The sequence below is a fragment of the Arachis hypogaea genome, chromosome 5 (genome assembly GCF_003086295.3).
Source record: "Arachis hypogaea cultivar Tifrunner chromosome 5, arahy.Tifrunner.gnm2.J5K5, whole genome shotgun sequence".
Lineage (NCBI taxonomy): Eukaryota > Viridiplantae > Streptophyta > Magnoliopsida > Fabales > Fabaceae > Arachis > Arachis hypogaea.
In genome coordinates, this window is record NC_092040.1 from 11431764 (window position 1) to 11445167 (window position 13404).

Sequence of the window (13404 nt, forward strand, 5' to 3'; positions counted from 1 at the left end):
TGCTTTGGATCACGACTTTAACCATTCAGTCTCAAGCTTTTCACTTGGACCTTCATGACACAAGCACATGGTTAGGGACAGCTTGATTTAGCCGCTTAGGCCTGGATTTTATTTCCTTGGGCCCTCCTATCCATTGATGCTCAAAGCCTTGGATCCTTTTTACTCTTGCCTTTTGGTTTTAAGGGCTATTGGCTTTTTCTGCTTGCTTTTTCTTTCTTTCTTTCTATTTTTTTCGCCATTTTTTTCACTGCTTTTTCTTGTTTCAAGAATCAATTTCATGATTTTTTTCAGATCATCAATAACATTTCTCTTTGTTCATCATTCTTTCAAGAGCCAAAAGTTTTAACATTCATAAACAACAAGATCAAAAATATGCACTGTTCAAGCATTCATTCAGAAAACAAAAAGTATTGTCACCACATCAATATAATTAAATTAAATTCAATGATAAATTCGAAATTCATGTACTTCTTGTTCTTTTGAATTAAAACATTTTTCATTTAAGAGAGGTGAAGGATTAATGGATTTTATTCATAGCTTTAAGACATGGTTACTACATACTAATGATCATGAAGTAGAGACACAAAACATAGATAAACACAACATTAAAAACCGAAAAACAGAAAGAAATAAGAACAAGGAATGAATCCACCTTAGTGGCGTCTTCTTCTTGAAGGTCCAACAATGTCCTTAAGCTCTTCTATGTCCCTTCCTTGCCTTTGTTGCTCCTCCCTCATTGCTCTTTGATCTTCTCTTATTTCATGGAGAATGATGGAGTGCTCATGATGTTCCACCCTTAATTGTTCAACATTGTGGCTCAAATCTTCTAAGGAAGTGTTGAGTTGTTCCCAATAGTTGTTGGGAGGAAAGTGCATCCCTTGAGGCATCTCAGGGATTTCTTGATGATGAGCTTCCTCATGCATCTCTTGAGAACCGTGAAGGGTCTCTCTTGCTTGCTCCATCCTCTTCTTGGTGATGGGCTTATCCTCTTCAATGGAGATGTCTCCTTCTATGATAACTCCAGCTGAGTAACATAGATGGCAAATAAGGTGAGGAAAAGCTAGCCTTGCCATGGTGGAGGACTTGTCGGCTATTTTGTAGATTTCATTGGAGATGACCTCATGAACTTCTACTTCCTCTCCAATCATGATGCTATGAATCATGATGGCCCGATCCACAGTAACTTCAGATCGGTTGCAAGTAGGAATGATGGAGCGTTGAATGAACTCCAACCATCCTCTAGCCACAGGCTTGAGGTCCAGTCTTCTTAGTTGAACTGGCTTGCCCTTGGAGTCTCTTTTCCATTGAGCTCCTTCCACACATATGTCCATTAGGACTTGGTCCAACCTTTGATTAAAGTTGACCCTTCTAGTGTAGGGGCGTTCATCTCCTTGCATCATGGACAAGTGAAACGCCAACCTCACATTTTCCGGACTAAAATCTAAGTATTTCCCCCGAACCATTGTGAGGTAATTCTTTGGATTCGGGTTCATACTTTGATCATGGTTCCTAGTGATCCATGCATTGGCATAGAACTCTTGAACCATTAAGATTCCGACTTGTTGCATGGGGTTGGTTAAGACTTCCCAACCTCTTCTTCGGATTTCATGTCGGATCTCCGGATACTCATTTTTCTTGAGCTTGAAAGGGACCTCAGGGGTCACCTTCTTCTTTGCCACAACATCATAGAAGTGGTCTTGATGGCTTTTGGAGATGAATCTTTCCATCTCCCATGACTCGGAGGTGGAAGCTTTTGTCTTCCCTTTTCCTTTTCTAGAGGATTCTCCGGCCTTAGGTGCCATTGATGGTAGTGGAAAACAAAAAAGATTGTGCTTTGACCACACCAAACTTAAAATATTGCTCGTCCTCAAGCAATAGAAGAAAGAAGAGAAGAAGAAGAAGAAGAGAATATGGTAGAAAGGGAGAGATGTGGGTTCGGCCAAGGTATAGTAGAGGGGGAAGTGTTGTGTGAAAATGAAGTAGAATGGAAGGGTATATATAGGGAGAGGGGGGTGTATGTTCGGCCATTTAGGGTGGGAATGGGTGGGAAAATGGTTTTGAATTTTTGAAGGTAGTTGGGGTTTATGGGGAAGAGTGGATGGATGTGAGTGGTGAGGGAGGTGATTGGGAAGAGGGATTGAGGTGATTGGTGAAGAGTGTTGGGAAGTGTGACATGGGGAAATCACAAAATAGGATTAGGAGGTAAGGTGGGAATATAGTAGGTGGGGATCCTGTGGGGTCCACAGATCCTGAGGTGTCAAGGAATTCCATCCCTGCACCAAATAGGCATGTAAAAAGCCTTTGCACACCATTCTGGCGTTTAAACGCCGTGTGGTGCACATTCTGGGCGTTCAACGCCCATGTAAAGCATGTTTCTGGCGTTGAATGCCAGTTTCATGCTTGTTACTGGCGTTCAGTGCTAGCTTTTCTTCTCTAGGCACATTCCTGGCGTTCAGCGCTAGAATGTTGCTTGTTTCTGGCGTTCAGCACCAGGTTGATGCTCTGTTCTGGCGTTGAACGCCAGCCAGATGCATCTTACTGGCGTTGAACACCAGCCTGTGCTTCCTCCAGGGTGCGAATTTTTTTCTGCTGTTTTTGCTTCTGTTTTTAATTTTTATGATTTTTTTCGTGACTCCTCATGATCATGTACCTAATAAAACACAGAATAACAATAAAATAAAATAAAATAAAAATTAGATAAATAAAATTGGGTTGCCTCCCAACAAGCGCTTCTTTAATGTCAATAGCTTGACAGTGGCTCTCATGGAGCCACAAAGGTGATCAGGTCAATGTTGTATAGTCCCAACACCAAACTTAGAGTTTGGATATGGGATCTTAACACCAAACTTAGAGTTTGGTTGTGGCCTCACAACACCAAACTTAGAGTTTGACTGTGGGGGCTCTTCTTGACTCTGAACTGAGAGAAGCTCTTCATGCTTACTCTCTTTTGTCACAGAGGGATGGCCTTGTGCCTTAAATACAAAGTAGTCCCCATTCAATTGAAGGACTAATTCACCTCTGTTGACATCTATCACAGCTCCTGCTGTGGCTAGGAAAGGTCTTCCAAGGATGATGCATTCATCCTCTTCCTTCCTAGTGTCTAAGATTATGAAATCAGCAGGGATGTAAAGGCCTTCAACCTTTACTAACACGTCCTCCATTATTTCATAAGCTTGTCTCAATGACTTGTCTGCCAATTGTAATGAGAACAAGGCAGGTTGTACCTCAATGATCCCCAGCTTCTCCATTACAGAGGGTGGCATAAGATTTATCCCTGACCCCAGATCACATAGAGCCTTTTCAAAGGTCATGGTGCCTATGGTACAAGGTATTAAGAACTTGCCAGGATCTTGTTTCTTTTGAGGTAGAGTTTGCTGAATCCAGGTATCTAGGTCATTAATGAGCAAGGGAGGTTCACTTTCCCAAGTCTCATTGCCAAACAACTTGGCATTCAGCTTCATGATAGCTCCTAAATATTGAGCAACTTGCTCTCCAGTCACATCTTCATCCTCTTCAGAGGAAGAATAGTCTTCAGAGCTCATGAATGGCAGAAGGAGATTTAATAGAATCTCTATGGTCTCTATATGAGCCTCAGATTCCCTTGGATCCTTAATAGGAAATTCCTTCTTGCTTGAGGGACATCCCAGGAGGTCTTCCTCACTAGGATTTTCGTTCTCCTCCTCCCTTGTGCATTCGGTCATATTGATTATATCAATAGCCTTGCACTCTCCTTTTGGATTCTCTTCTTATTGCTTGGGAGAATACTGGGAAGAGTTTCAATGACTTTCTTACTCAGTTGGCCCACTTGTGCCTCTAAATTTCTGATGGAGGATCTTGTTTCATTCATGAAACTGAAAGTGGCCTTTGACAGATCAGAGACTAGATTGACTAAATTAGAAGTGTTTTGTTCAGAATTCTCTGTCTGTTGCTGAGAAGATGATGGATATGGCTTGCTATTGCTCAGCCTATTGCATCCACCATTGTTAAAGCCTTGTTGAGGCTTTTGTTGATCCTTCCATGAGAAATTTGGATGATTTCTCCATGATGGATTATAGGTGTTTCCATAAGGTTCACCCATGTAATTAACCTCTGCCATGGCAGGGTTCTCAGGATCATAAGCTTCTTCAGAAGTTGCCTCTTTAGCACTGTTGGATGTATTTTGCCATCCATTCAGACTTTGAGAGATCATGTTGACTTGCTGAGTCAACACTTTGTTCTGAGCCAATATGGCATTCAGAGCATCAATTTCAAGAACTCCTTTCTTCTGAGGTATCCCATTATTCACGGAATTCCTCTCAGAAGTGTACATGAATTGGTTGTTTGCAACCATGTCAATGAGTTCTTGAGCTTCTGCAGGTGTTTTCTTTAGGTGAATTGATCCACCTGCAGAATGGTCCAATGACATTTTCGAAAATTCAGATAGACCATAATAGAATATATCTAATATGGTCCATTCTGAAAACATGTCAGATGGACATCTTTTGGTCAGCTGCTTATATCTTTCCCAAGCTTCATAGAGGGATTCACCATCTTTTTGTTTGAAGGTTTGAACATCCACTCTCAGCTTGCTCAGTTTTTGAGGAGGAAAGAATTTATCCAAGAAGGTTGTGACCAGCTTATCCCAGGAGTCCAGGCTATCCTTAGGTTGTGAATCCAACCATATTCTAGCTCTGTCTCTTACAGCAAAAGGGAAAAGCATGAGTCTGTAGACTTCAGGATCAACTCCATTCGTCTTTACAGTCTCACAGATCTGCAAGAACTCAGTTAAAAACTGGTAAGGATCTTTAGATGGAAGTCCATAAAACTTGCAGTTTTGTTGCATTAAAGCAACTAGTTGAGGCTTAAGCTCAAAGTTATTGGCTCCAATGGCAGGAATGGAGATGTTTCTTCCATCAAACTTGGACGTTGGCTTTGTGAAGTCACCAAGCATTCTCCTTGCATTATTATTATTTTCGGCTGCCATCTCCTTCTCTTGTTCTAATATTTCTGAAAGGTTACCTTTAGATTGTTGTAACTTAGCTTCTCTTAATTTTCTCTTCAGAGTCCTTTCAGGTTCTGGATCAATTTCAACAAGAGTGCCTTTATCCTTGTTCCTGCTTATATGAAAGAGAAGAAAACAAGAAAAGAAAGAGGAATCCTCTATGTCACAGTATAGAGATTCATTTATGTTAGTAGAAAAAGAAAGGGGGTAAGAGTGAAGAAGAATAGGTTCGGATTTTTAGATGAAGAGAGGTGAAGAGAAGTGTTAGTAAATAAATAATTAAATAGAATAAGAAAAGAGAGGGAGAATTTTCAAAAATAATTTTAAAAAAAAGGGTTAGTAATTTTTGAAAATTAAAGATAAGATGTAATTAAAAATAAAACATGAAACAATTAGTTAATTAAAAAGAATTTTTGAAAAAGGGGTGAGATATTTTCGAAAATTAGAGAGGGAAAAGTAGTTAGTTGGTTTTGAAAAAGATAGGAAACAAACAAAAAGTTAGTTAGTTGATTGAAAAAAGATATTAAAATCAAATTTGAAAAAGATAAGAAGATAAGAAGTTAGATAAGATATTTTGAAATCAAATTTTGAAAAAGATAAAATTTTTGAAAAAGATAAGATAAAAGATAAAAAGATTTAATTCAAAAATTTGAAATTGCTTACTTCACTAACAAGAAACTACAAGATAAGATTCTAGAACTTAAAGATTGAACCTTTCTTAACAAGAAAGTAACAAACTTCAAATTTTTGAATCAATCACATTAATTGTTAGTGAGTTTTCGAAAATGTGATATAAAGATAAGAAAAAGATTTTGAAAATAATTTTGAAAAAGATTTTTGAAATTTTCGAAAAAAAGAAAAAAATAAAAAAGATATGATTTTTGAAAAAGATTTTAAAAAGATAAGATTTTTTTAAAATTGAAAATATGACTTGACTTGTGAAAAACAACTAATTTTAAAATTTTTTGACCAAGTCAACCCAAAATTTCGAAAATTTGGAGAGAAAAAAGGAAAAGATAATTTTTTGATTTTTGAATTTTTAATTATGAGAGAGAAAAATACAAACATGACCCAAAACATGAAAATTTTGGATCAAAAACATAATGCATGCAAGAACACTATGAATGTCAAGATGAACACTAAGAACACTTTGAAGATCATGATGAACATCAAGAACATAATTTTGAAAAATTTTTGATGCAAAGAAAACATGCAAGACACCAAACTTAGAAATCTTTAATGCATGGACTCTAACAAACGAAAAATGCACATGAAAAACAACAAACAACACAAAACAAGAAATCATCAAGATCAAACAAGAAGACTTGTCAAGAATAACTTGAAGATCATGAAGAACACTATGAATGCATGAGATTTTTGAAAAATGCAAGAACAATTTTTAAATCATGCAATTGACACCAAACTTAAAAATTGACTCAAAACTTAGACAAGAACACAAAATATTTTTTATTTTTATGATTTTCTAAATTTTTTTTGGATTTTCTTTAATTTTTTTTTTCGAAAAATATTTTTGGAAAAACGAAAAAGAAAAATTTTGAAAAAGTTTTTGAAAAGAAAATTACCTAATCTGAGCAACAAGATGAACCGTCAGTTGTCCATATTCGAACAATCCCCGGCAACGGCGCCAAAAACTTGGTGGACGAAATTGTGATTCCTTTGTTATTGTATTTTGTAAAATTCATTGCTTTTTCAACTATGTGTGGACACAACTCCGTTCAACTTAACCAGCAAGTGTACTGGGTCATCCAAGTAATACCTTACGTGAGTAAGGGTCGATCCCACAGAGATTGTTGGTATGAAGCAAGCTATGGTCACCTTGTAAATCTCAGTTAGGCAGATTAAATTGGTTTATGGTGAGTTCGAAAATTAATAAATAAATAGAAAATAAAAAGGGATAGAACTACTTATGTAAAGCAATAGTGGGAATTTCAGATAAGTGTGTGAAGATGTTGTGCTCCTCTCGTATCTCTATTTTCTTATTACATTCATCCAATCCTTCCTACTCCTTTACATGGCAAGTTGTATGTAGGGCATCACCGTTGTCAATGGCTACATCCCATCCTCTCAGTGAAAACGTTCCTATGCTCTGTCACAGCACGGCTAATCATCTGTCGGTTCTCAATCAGGTTGGAATAGAATCCCTTGATTCTTTTGCGCTTGTCATCACGCCCAGCCTTCAGGAGTTTGAAGCTCGTCACAGTCATTCAATCCCAGAATCCTACTCGGAATACCATAGACAAGGTTTAGACTTTCCGGCATGAATGCCGCCATCTATCTAGCTTATACCACGAAGATTCTGTTGGGGAATCTAAGAGATATGCGCCCGGCCTAGAGTAGAATGGAAGTGGTTGTCAGTCACGCGCGTTCATAGGTGAGAATGATGATGAGTGTCACGGATCATCACATTCATCAAGTTGAAGTGCAACGTATATCTTGGAATAAGAATAAAAGAGAATTGAATAGAAAGTAATAGTAATTGTATTGAAACTTGAGGTACAGCAGAGCTCCACACCCTTAATCTATGGTGTGCAGAAACTCCACCGTTGAAAATACATAAGTAAAAGGTTCAGGCATGGCCGAATGGCCAGCCCCCTAAAATGTGATCAATAGCCTCTTAAGATGAAGAATAATACAAAACTGAGACTAAAGATGAAACGTGGTCAAAAGACGACTAATACACTAGTAAAAAGTCTTATTTATATTAAACTAGCTACTCGGGTTTACATGAGTAAGTATTTGATGCATAAATCCACTTCCGGGGCCCACTTGGTGTATGTTTGGGCTGAGCTTGATCTATCCACGAGCTGAGGATTTTCTTGGAGTTGAACTCCAAGTTATAACGTGTTTTGGGCGTTCAACTCCGGATCATGACGTGTTTCTGGCGTTTGACTCCAGACAACAGCATGTACTTGGCGTTCAACGCCAAGTTACGTCGTCAATTTCCAAATAAAGTATAGACTATTATATATTTCTGGAAAGCTCTGGATGTCTACTTTCCAACGCCATTGAGAGTGCGCCATTTGGAGTTCTGTAACTCCGGAAAATCCATTTCGAGTGCAGGGAGGTCAGATTCCAACAGCATCAGCAGTCATTTTGTCAGCCTTTTTCAGAGTTTTGCTCAAATCCCTTGATTTCAGCCAGAAATTACCTGAAATCACAAAAAAACACACAAACTCATAGTAAAGTCTAGAAATGTGAATTTAACATAAAAACTAATGAAAATATCCCTAAAAGTAGCTTGAACTTACTAAAAACTACCTAAAAACAATGCCAAAAAGCGTATAAATTATCCGCTCATCACCCGCTCTAGAGAAAATTCCAAAATTGTTAAAATGTTACTTGAACTTGGATCTTCCTTGCTACTAAACTATGTTATTCCTTGTTACTTTATATGCTAATTATTAATTATATAGTAAAAATATACAATAATTTTGTTAATATTATTTTAAATTTATACTCACTTATATTTAAATTAATTATATTTTTATTATTCATAATTATTAATATAAATGTTATTAAACATATATAAATAAAAATATCAAATATTTTTATTAATTACAATATCATTATTCTTTTTATGATTATATGATATTTATTAAATATTATTTTCAATAAAAAGAATATAATAAATATAAATTAATTAGTTAATTATTGAAATAAAAAATAGTTACTTTAGTATGAAAATAAAATTAAAAAATTTTTATTATAAAAAAATACTAGAATTTTATATACTTATTCAATGATAACTGAATTATAACTTGTTGATTATAATTTGTTGAAACTTGATTGTTTTTAAAATATTAGTGAAGATATCTATTTTAAATTTTAATTTTAGACTTTTGACTATTTTATATTTTTTATTTACGTATGACTGATTTTATCGGTTCAACTAGTAATTTATCAGTTGAATCAATAAACCAATAAACTAATAGTCTGATCGGTTTTATCACCGGTTCAGTTTTTACAACTATGCTCTAGAGAAGTTCAAGAGGAATCTAATGCTGAAAACAATGGAAGATCAGGAACAAAAGATACTAAAACTGTGAAGGCAAATGCTCTAGCTATTGAAGTTATACCAATAACTAATGAGACTGCTATTGTCCCTAGCAGTGATGATAATGAATATCCCTGGCTGATTTATTGTGTCTGGAATAGTGCTAGACGGTGCTACCATATTAAGACCTACGAGCCTAAGCATACCTGTTCTAGGGAATTTGGAACAGGTATGCTTAGGCTCACGTGACTTATGGAAAAGCTTTTGATTATATTAAGATAGATTTTAATGTGGTGTGCAGTGACAAGATTATCTATAGAGCTTTAAAGGTTGCTAGAGAAAGGTATGTTAGGAATGAGAGAGTTCAGTATGAAAAGTTGAGAGATTATCTCACTAAGATTCACAGAAGCAATCCTGGCAGCACTGTATTGCTAGAAACAACCCCCACAATTCTGGTTCACCACCATTGTTTAGCAAACTGTATGTCTGGATGTATGGGTGTAGAGATTTAGGTTGGCAGATCACTAATTGGGTTGGACAAATGTCACTTGAAAGGATATTATGGGGGGTAACTGTTGTCTACTATAGTTCAGAATGCAAACAATCACTTCTATGTGATTACCTATGCAGTAGTTAACAGTTAAACAAAGTAAAGTTGGAAGTGGTTTCTACAACTTCTTCAAGAGGACATTGGTAATTGCTCAACGGAAGGATGAAATTTTATCTCTGATCAGCAGAAGGTAAATGACAGTTACATTATTTATGTTTATATTGTTGTGAATATGTCTAACTGTATTTGAATTGAATTGAGTTGATGTGATGACAGCACCATTATTTTAACTTCACTTGGTGTTACTATATTTGAAGTGGCCTTATTGTATTTGTATTTGAATGGAATTGAATTGGCCTGATTGTATTTGAATTGAACTGCTGTAATCCTAAGCTACTTGTTTATGTGTATTTGATGTGATTTTATTGTAATTGATGTCATTCTATTTGAATTGAATTGAGGTGATCCTGAGTTGCATTGTTCATTCTTTAAGGACCTATATGTCTGATGTGTTCATTCTTTGAGGACCTATCTGCTTGATAAATGATTTTTTGGAGGACTTATCTGCCTAATGAATGGTTTAACTCAAGATCTATGTGTTTGTTAAATGGTTTCTTCAAGATTCAAATGCACATCTTAAGCTTGTTTATTTGGATGTATTCTGCAGGGTTTGCTGCCTGCTTTGCATGAGGTAATGCCGAATGCACACCACAAAAGTTGTATAAGGCACATTTTGAAGAATTTTATTGGGAGGTTCAAGGACAAACAGTTGAAAAATATGGTATGGGCGTGTGCAAAGAGTAGTATAGATGCAGAGTTCCAGCATCATATCCAGAGGCTGAAGAGGGTGAACGAAGAAACATCGGCATATATTGCTAAGTTTTAACCCTTTTGCTGGACCGAATTCTATTTTAGCCAATGGCCCAAACTTGACAATGTGACCAACAACATGAGTGAGGTATGTAATGCCAAAATTAATCACTATAGGGGAAAGCCTATTCTCACCATGTTGGAGGAGCTTCCTTGCTACTTGATGAGGAGAATGACAAAATACAAGAAGGTTCTAAGTACCTACACTGGAGTATTGACACCAGTTCAGCAAAGAAAATCGGAGGGCCTTATGAAGGATACTAAGTCCTGGACAGCTCAATGGACTGGTAACAACGATCGTAATGTGTTCGAAGTGCAAACACATTTAAAGAAGGTTGGTGTATATCTTAGAAGGTAAACTTGTACTGCAATATCTGGCAGCTGACAGGTAGTAATAACATGTTGTATTTGACTTATATGTATTAAAGATATGCATTTTGTTGCACTTATGTCAATTCTACTTAATTATATGTAGGAATACCATGTGTTCACACATTAATAACTATTTTTATAAGACTTTTTATAAAAATATACAATAAAGACCGAGTTATAACTTATAACATAACGCATTATAAGTGTTGTTAAAATTAAAATCAGAATTTTTTTATATTTTGTGAATGTTTTTTAGCAATATTTTAGAAAAAGTGTTGCTAAATAATAAAAAATATTATTTTAATTTTAACAACACTTTTTGAAACACCATAATTATTATATTTACAGTGACATAGATATATTAAAATAATCTTTATATATAATAAAAAAAACTCAGGGATAAGGAGAATTTATTTTTTTAGTAAATATTTTTAATTTTTAGTCATCATTCTAATTGTTTTATTCTAATAATACAACAATATACTTTTAACTCATGGTTCGTTAAAGACGAGTTTTTTGAGGCTCTTCTCTGTTTCAAACCAAATAGGATCTGTCATAGGGGACTGTGAATTTTGGGACGGGTTAGAGTGGATTTGGAACTTCCAGTAGAGGCGAGATTTATTCCAATGGGAGTTGGAATTAGTGGATCAATTGCATGAGACTTTAAGGCCTGTAAAGATAGCATGTGTTATGCAAGAGAGAGTTATATGGAAGTTTGACAAAAAATGTATTTTTTCAATTAACTCTTTTGTGCAGGTGTTGCAGTCAGAAACACTTTCGGAGAACATCACCAGCTATAATTTCACCAAAATATTATGGAAAGGTTTGGTTCCACCATGTGTGGAGTTATTTGTCTGGTTTGTTTTGATAGGAAGAGTGAATACCAAAGAAATATTGCATATGTTAGGAATTATTAGCCACGGTGATAACATGTGTGTATTGTGTAAAAAAGATGTCGAACATATCTATCACTTGTTTCTTGGTTGTGAATTTACTTGACAGGTGTGGTGTGAATGACTATTTGACTTTGGGAGGCTGTGTCTATTCCGGGTTCACTGAAAGAACATTTTGAGAGTTAGACAGGAGTCGTTAACAGAAAAAAAGAGTGTAACAAGTGGCTCATATTGTCATGGCCCGAACCAAGCCATGATTGGCGCTTAAGGGGCAAGTCCCTCAACAAGCCAAACAACCAAATTTTCAGAAAAACGGACAGAATCTCCTCTGTTTCTAGGACCTTACCAACATAAATATTAACTCCATGTATCAATAATAAATATCCATTTCCAAAGACAACAAAAACAGTATATTCCAACTATATCCACAACCACATATATCCAAAATACGCATTATATTCCAACTATATCCACAACCGCATTATACGCATTAAATTCATAAGTCTTACATAACCAACTTACAATTACTATCTAAACAGTTCAAGATTCAAAATAACATAACCCACACGAGGATCCTGCCTGTGACATATGGAGCATTGACATAACCTAAATTTTGAGCAAAGGTTCCATTACATAGTTACTTAGCCCTTGGAAAGAAGAAGGACTCACCAAAATGACTAAGATCTACTGAGAGGCGGGTGGAATGGAACCTGAAATGACTCCTGTATCTGAAAAATATGGGAATATAATAGGGTGAGTTTTGCAACTCAGTGAGCAAACATTACATCTATAACCCACACGAGACAATATAAAGTTTATTTTGAAAATTATATTTCTTTCCAGAGATGAGAAATTCATATTAATTAATTATGCAAATAAATAAATGAGTAGTTAAGCAGATGAATTGAAATGGAAGTTCTCATTCCAGAAGTCAAATCAAATCAAATCAAATATTACACACTTAGGGCGGCTCCACCTCTAAGGGTAGCCCCTTTTCCTCTAGTGTGCCCGTACGGTATAACAGATCCAACGTGTGGCCTACACGTTAGGCTAGCAACACCCCTGTTAGCTGAGGTCTGAGCCAGATGCATCTAGGTTAACGTCATAACCGCCGTTAACTACGGTTTTCTAGTCAGTGTCTTCCAAACCAATCCAAACCAAAGCACTTATAAAAATCTCTAATGCTTATAACATACTACTAAATTCCATAGCAAATTCAATATATATAAGATTGCATACTAAAATTTTAATTAAAATTCAATGAAGTCAAATGAGAAAACATGTATGCTTTACAAAATATATAAATATCGTCTCATGTGTATTTTTATAAAATTATAAGTTTCACAAATCAATATTTATTTTCAAAAATTCAAAAATCACAATAATCAAATATTTTCAAACTACAAAAATAATTATTCAACATAAATATTGATAATAATATATTTAAAAACAATTATAGACATAATATCTACTCACAACTTAATTCCAAAGAACCGAAAGCAACTCTAAGCGCATCAACGAGCTACCAAATGATGTCCAATAATTCTACAACTCTAAAAATATGACAATAATGATATTTGTGAGCTACTAATATTGTCAATTAACATAATCTTACTCACCTTGACAAAAGCCCAAAATTTCCTAATCCTAATAACCCTAATTCGGATTTATACATACCCATAAAAATAGAGATGACAAAAATTGGGGATATGGCTAATTATTG